This window comes from Sturnira hondurensis, unplaced genomic scaffold, assembly GCF_014824575.4.
Source record: "Sturnira hondurensis isolate 20B ecotype Veracruz unplaced genomic scaffold, ASM1482457v3 Scaffold0018525, whole genome shotgun sequence".
Classification (NCBI taxonomy): Eukaryota; Metazoa; Chordata; class Mammalia; order Chiroptera; family Phyllostomidae; genus Sturnira; species Sturnira hondurensis.
Genome location: NW_028091156.1, coordinates 3,161,640 through 3,169,305, shown reverse-complemented (window position 1 = coordinate 3,169,305; position 7,666 = coordinate 3,161,640).

Sequence of the window (7,666 nt, the reverse complement as noted above, 5' to 3'; positions counted from 1 at the left end):
CGGTTGGGATACCTCCCGAATCATTTTCCTATGAAAGCAAAGTGAGCAGGAGGAGGCATCAATTAACTTATCACTCACGGGTCACCTTCACCCAGAAGAGCGCCCTCCTTCTGTGACCGGAGCATATTCTGAATTGGGCTCAAAGGGCAGTTAAAGACTCAGAGCCAGGGCCTCCCTCTCTGCTCGTTTGTTTTCCTAAAGTCTGAGTCAGGAATCAAGGGCCACCCACACTGATGTCCCTGGGCAGGGAGGGGCAAATGCCAACAAGGAGCCTTGGAGACCACAGCAGGGAGCCAGGGAGCCAGGGAGCCCTGAGATGCCAGCTCACTGGTGGCAGAACCAGATTCAAAACCTACGCCTTCTCATCGAGGCTCTGGAATGGATTCTTTTTACGAGAGTTTTGTTGCTGTTTTAATTAAATCGCAGGCTTTCCTGGCACACCAGTCCTAGCAGTTTGAGGACTTCTAATCTCATGCATTAGTGGAACCGAAGTCGCTCCCCTGCCAACCAGGAAATGGTTTGACCCGATCTTGCTGCGAAGGAGGGAATTAGCATCTGGTGTGGAATATAACCCGGGCTCTCTGCACATTGGATTGTTCATTCTGGCTTTACGATCGCGCCAGGTATAAGCCCTGTCTGGTCAAGCTTGACCAAGCTATTCCTTTTTTTTTTTTTCTTTTCCCTTGGCAGGTGAGGACTTTGAACTTTTTTCAGCACATCCGAGGCAAGCTCGAACAGCACCTCGTAGTGATTTACTGCTTAATGATCATCGTGCCCAGGTCTGCCTGGGCCCGTATGACTGAGTATTGGCGCCCTTTCCTTTTCATCTGACATAGGCAGTTATAGCTGTGGATTCAGAAGAGACTTTTCTTTTGTGGTGGGTGAATGGTTTCTCAAGTGGTACCAAGCCAAGTCAACCCAAACAGGGATGCAGGAGTAAAGCCAAGGGGTACGCTGTTATCCAGGAGAATGGAGGCTAGAGAAAGAAACCCGCACTTAGAGGCTGAGTAGCACTCCATTGATCAACAGACCACTTGAACTATTCTATGTGAGGGAGGGACACCGAGATCCACAATGCTCCCTGAAGAACACGGGCCAAAATCTATGCACTCAGCTCCAAAACGCCTTTGAGCTGGAGGAACGTGAACATGGAGGTTTTAATCCAGGTAACAGGCAGAAAGAACCCAGATGCCCAGGAGCCCCTGAGTGAGACTAAGGAAGGGAAGGAACCGACCCCGGAGCCCGACATCTCTCTGCTGGAGGGTGAAACAGAGCATCTTGGCTTCGGTTTTGCTCAAGAATCCCGGTGTTCGTTACGCTGAAATTTTCAGCACCTCCAGCTTTATTTTAAAGTTGTTTTCCCTGAACATCCCAAGGGGTGTGGGGAAGTCACGTCTTAGCCGCTATGGGAGGAGAAACCCTGGACTCTCTGCCCAATGCGAGAAAACCCGAGGGAGCCCTGAACTGTGGTGGGAAGCTCTGAAAGAGTCAAAAGCATCACCTTCGTGACTCTGGACTCCTTTCAAGCCCCTTTCATCCGAAGGTCTCAAAGAGCTGCATACACAGTAATTATTCTCCAAGCAATAGATATTAGTATTTGATTCACCTCTCACTGATGCTTCCACCTTTGTACACATCAGGTCCCACCCCATTATTTATCTTAGAGGAAAAAAATATTTCCCCACTCCCCAAGTTCATGGGGAAAATGACCTCACCTATGAAGTACACAGTTCTGGGCCCAAGTCTGTGGGCTGTACAAAGAAGTTCTGTATAAGCACAGCCCCTGCCCTCAAGGAGTTCCGTTTATTGAAGAAATAAAATGCATGTGTATAATTAACAATAATATAAAATTCTTTCAAGATAGGATATAATTAATGTGAAATGAAAGGTTCTCAGTGGGAGCCAGGAAGAGCTTGGTGGTGGAGGAGGAGGGATTTGGACTGGACCTTGGATCCTGTGTAAGTGTGTGTGTATGTGTGTGTGTGTGAGAGAGAGAGAGACAGAGACAGAGACAGAGAGAGAGAGGATGTATGTGCCTTCCAGCAGCTGGAAAAGACAACATGGGCAAAGGCACCAATGCTTGGCTTCTTGAGAGGTCAGGTAGCCTGATGTTGCTGGAGTCAGGAGAATAGCCAAAGGTGAGATGGGAAAGCTGGGCACATCAGGACCAAAGAATGACGGGCCTTAATAACAAATTCTCAACATTTTTGACTTTCAGGATATGCCAGAGTAAAAGAAGTAGGGTTAGCCACTGGTCCATGTGAGCAGCTGAAACTCGTGCTGGACTTGAAATAATAAAGGAAATGGAATTGGCTGAATTAAAAATAAACCAGGAGGGTCTGGAAGAGATGGTTCTCAAAGCACGGTCCGGGGACCAGCAGCATCAGCGTCAAGGGGGAACGTGATAGAAGTGCAATTTCCTGGCCCCTGAGCAGAAGTATCCAATCAGAAACTGTAGGGTGGGACCGGCAACGTGTTGGCTTGCACGCACAAGTGTGAGAACCCTTGAGCCACGGCAACAAGTGCAGCCGAGTTCTTGCCACCCAACTCATGCTGTGCTTACGCAAACAAGCCAAAAACTGTTACACCAGTCCTTTGAATTTGTCTTTTATTTATTTTTTAATTTTTTTAAAATATTGTATTTATTTTTAGAGGGGAAGGGAAGGAGAGAAGGAGAGAAACATCAATGTGTGGTTGCCTCTCATGTGTCCCCCACTGGGGACCTGGCCCGCAACCCAGGCATGTGCCCTGACTGGGAACCGAACTGGCGACCCCCCGCTTCACAGGCCCACGCTCAATCCACTGAGCCACACCAGCCAGAGCTGAATTTGTCTTTTAAAAAAACTCACACAAAAGTAGACAGGAAGAGCAATAAGCCTACACATACCCTTCACCCAGATTAACAACTAGCAAAACTTTGCTGCACTATCCCTTTCTCTCTGAATTATTAACACTAGAAATTATTTCAACTCATTCCTCTGTATTTCAGTGGGCATCTCTTAAAAATATACTTATGTTCTTATGTGACCATGTTAACATCAAGTGAACAGAAAGAAAAGTACTTCTTTGGTTTCTTCTAATACCTACACTCTAATCAATTCTTTTTGAATGTATTTTTAAGATTTTATTTATTTATTTTTAAGAGAGGGGGAAGAAAAAGGAAAGAGAGGGAGAGAAACATCGATGTGTGGTTGCCTCTCATACACCCCCAGCTGGGGACCTGGCCCACAACCCAGGCATGTGCCCTGACTGGGAGTTGAACCGGCGACCCTTTGGTTCACAGCCCACACTCAATCCACTGAGCCACACCAGCCAGGGCTAATCAGTTTTTTTGGATGCCTGCCATAGAGTCTAATTCTGTTGTACCTGGCTATTTTCTATACTACACCTACCATACCCATCTACAGTAAAATTGAGAAGGATCCTGAATAAGAAGAAAAAGACTTTAGACATTTTTCTTTGTGAAATATCACTAAAAAAAAGAATATTCCTTTTTAGGTAGAGATAAGTTTGTAAGTATTTGAGGGAAGTTCCTTATTATCTATGGATTACATAATATTACCTGTGAAACGAGTTTCCACTTCAGATGCTGTGACATCATGCTAGTTGTCAGGAAAAGTAATTAACCAGGATGAATCTGAGCTGGAGTAAGCATAGCTTCCTGCCGTATGTCTACCTGCCCCTCACACTGTATTGTCAGCATGAATGGTATTGGAGTGTGCGGTGCTTCCTGAGTGGCTTTGGAAATACCTGTGCTGTACGGGCATTAAAGAGACTGTAAAATATTCCCATTGCCTCCAAAAGAGTCTTAGTTCTCTCAATTTCTAGAGTCAGAAATAATAGTTGTACCCACTACTATGGTGCTTGTAAGCAGTTTACCTATACTAACGCTTAATTTTTTTCAAAGATTTTATTTATTTATTTATCTTTAGAGGGGAAGGGTAAGGAGAGAAACATCCATGTATGGTTGCCTTTCTTGCATCCTCTGCTGGGAGTTGGCCTGCAGGGAACTGGCCTGCAACCCAGGCATGTGACCTGACTGGGAATTGAACCGCAATTCTCTGGTTCTCAGGCCCGCGCTCAATCCACTGAGCTACACCAGCCAGGGCCTAATGCTTAATTTTTTTAAGTCATTAGGAAAGAGTTTAAATGATGCCAAAACAATGTTCAACAGTATGAATGTGGCCCTGGCCAAGTAGCTCAGTTGGTTAGAGTGTTGTCCCCATGCGCCAAGGTTGTATGTCTGATCTCCATTCAGGGCACATCCAAGGAGCAACCAATGAATAAGTGGAACAACAAATTGATGTTTCTCTCTCTGTGTCCCTCTCTCCCCCGTTCTTCTCTCTCTAAAAAACATCAGTAAATTTTTTTAAAGTTTTAAAAGAAGAATGTAGCCATGAGAAGATAGTTAACCAAATGTTTAGGTGATAGGAAATTTTTACATTTAATTCTCTTGGACAAAACCATATGATCTCACCTTTAACTGGAACATAATCAACAAAAGAAAAAAGCAAACAAAATATAAGCAGACACATCAAAATTAAGAACAATCTAACAATAGCCAGAGGGGGGAGGGGACAGTGGGGAGAAGGGTTTTCAGGAACTACTTGTAAAGGACACTTGGACAAAACCAAGGGGGAGGGTGGAAGCAAGGGAGGGAGGTGGGTTTGGCTGGGGTGGCGGGGAGGGGTGGGGAGAAAATTCTGACAGCTGTAATTGGACAACAATAAAGTAATTTTAAAAAATAAATTTAATTCTCTCAAGTCATTTTTTCTAAATATAGGTATGTTCTGTCATATGCAGCCTGTTATTTGTAAGATGACAGAAACTTGATATTTATCGGGCAGTGAGTTTCGTTAGTCTATGCTCAAGACACACACACACACTGGGCATGTCTGTGCGTCTCCTTTACACTCAGGCAAACATCACCTGAGTCGGGCAAAATACAGCAAAATACAAAGGGTAAGTTTGGATCACAACTGAATTGCACCACCCTTAAAATCTGATATGCACTATGGATTTTATGTATTTCCTTTCCTTTCCTGACCTTTCTGGGGAGAGGGGAGGCCCATCCCTCCAGCTGGTTCTTACCACCTGCTTCCTTCCTCCCTCCCCTCTAGGCCGTCTCACAAATGTGTCACTTTATGAAATTTTATTTCGATGATTGGTAAAGTTAGAAACACTACGAACAAGTTGATGAAATGTACAGTGGATTGCACTGGAGATAAGAACAATTCCAAAAATAGTTGTATGCCTCTCTGTGTTTCTGTTCCCCTAGCACGGAGGCTCGCTGACTTTAATTATCGTTTGAGACACAGTGTTGAAATATTTAATCTCTGAGTAATGACTGGATTTGAGTTTCCTAATTGGCATCTGCGTGGTTAGCATCCATGCCAAGCAGGAATCTAGAATGCACTCACGTACAAGACATGGCCTATATGTAAACAGTTCTGACACCTGCCACCTTCCCTACAGGGCAATAATGTTACAACAAAAAAAAAGAGAGAAGATAAATACCATATACTTTATGATTCTATATATATATTTGAATTGCTAAGCAACAACCTGTTTACAAGTCAAACCAAAAATCCAGCCCTGGCCGGTTCAGTGGGTTGGGCATTGTCCCATGAACTAAAAGGTCGCTGGTTCAATTCCTGGTCAGGGCACATGCCTGGGTTGCAAGTCCAGTCCCCAGTCAGGGCGCATATGGAAGACAGCCAATTGATACTTCTCTCCCTCTCTTTTCTCCTCCCTTCCCCTCTCTCTTAAAATCAAAAAAATAAATAACTTGTAAAAAAAACTCTGCATGTGGTCTGCACATAGTGTGGTGTGATTATGTCTCTACACCCTTGGTGTTGGGACCAGGTCTTGCTCACCCTCGAATGGCATTTCAGTTCCTGGGAGTAGTTCCCAGAAGATAATGCTCCACCCACAACGGCGTGACTTATTTAAAACCTTGTGAAACCGGCTTGAAAGGACTGAAAGAACAGCTTAGGTAGAGAAGTTATCAGCTTGAACTCTGCCCACCGATTTGCGTGTGTTTCTCCTACATGAACAATCCACAGGAGCGTCCCATGGGCCTCTTCCTGGGAGGACTGTTAGCTGCCTATTTTTTGAAATGGTATGAAACTCAGTATCTGCAACACACCTCGGGGGAGTGCATGACGCGGGCCATGGGCGTGGGACCGACACGCTCGAGTTTCCTGAATAATGCATGTTTCCTTGGGCGGTGTTTGTTCAGCCTCCAGTTACACGTGGGTGAAGGTAGAGAAAGAGGTGGAATTACAGAACCCAGCTGTTCTGCCCATTGAGAACGTTTCTAGGATGAAAAGCCAAGGCATGGACTGATGACACGGGCTGGGGGGCAGGTGACACAATTGCCCCTGCAGCTTTGGAGAGGGAGAAGCGACTCTGACGGTCTCATCTAGCTAACATGGACAAACACCTCCCTGTGTGTCTTACAGCAGCATCTGAAGCCTTTTTGGCTTAGGGCGGGTTGTAACCAGTTCCCTTAGAAGTTTGGGAGCTCCGCCGAAACTGATATACTTATACGAACTCATGTCACCCCAATAAGTTCAATAAAAAAAGAAGCCTTGGAGCTCCATAAGCACCTGGAGGTCAGGGTGTCTGTGTTCCCCAGAGAAGGAAAACTGACCTCCTTCCCCAGGTTACACCGTGTGGGCCTGAGACTGGCGTCTCCCCTCAGCGAGGTGATCCAGTGGATGACTAAAGGAGGCCACTCCCAAATACCGAGCTGTCATTATTTACTTGGTGGGATCAAAACAAAGCCAACTCTCACAGCGACAGGCCTCTACCAGCCCCCCGGGGAGGGCGGAGGCCCATGGAGCACACCGGCTGGTGTGGCTGTCAGAATTTGATCTCGCATCATCTACCTCCTCCCCCAGGCACAACCCAGACACAGAACCTTTGCTCTCTCCAAATTCAGACAAAGGGGATCCAGCCATGTTCGTACACGGCACCCAGCGCTTTCACCGAATCCCCTCCACTGCTTGGTTAGGGCGGTCCTTTCCTCTCACATTTACAGAACAAGAATTAAAGCTTAAGTAACACACGGCCGGGAAGAGGTAGAGCCAGGAGAGGAACCCAGGCCCATCTGACTCCGAAGGTCACGTTCATTCCACTTCCTCATTTTCCACCAAAAAAGAAAAAAGAAAGTATGTTTTACAGACAAACAAAGGCTGCTGTCCATCTCCACCTCGGTATTGGCAGGTTCTAAGCCTCTCTGGGATGGAACTCATGGGGCCTGATAGGTTCTGGGTACAGGTGACAAGTACGTTGATAACATGAGACTGTAAGATCCCTCGCCTCTCAGGATTCACTAACTTCAACCAGGCTGGCGATGATGAGTTGATGATGTTCTTTGGACCCTTTGTCACAGCCAGGTACAATTCTGTCTGGAGTAGACAGACAGGCTGGCGTCACCACTTGAAAAGGCATTTGCTTCCCTTTCAGGCCCTCCCTCTGTAGCTGGAAGCAACTACCTGAAGTTCATTTAGCTGGAAGCAACTACCTGAAGTTCATTTAGCCACATGCCCTCCTCCAAAACAGACTGGCGGAGAAGTGGGGAAGTGTCCCAGGGAAGGTCTCGGCTTCAGGGCACTCTTATTAATTCTGCTGTAACAGCTCAGGGGCACTGTGAGCCCTT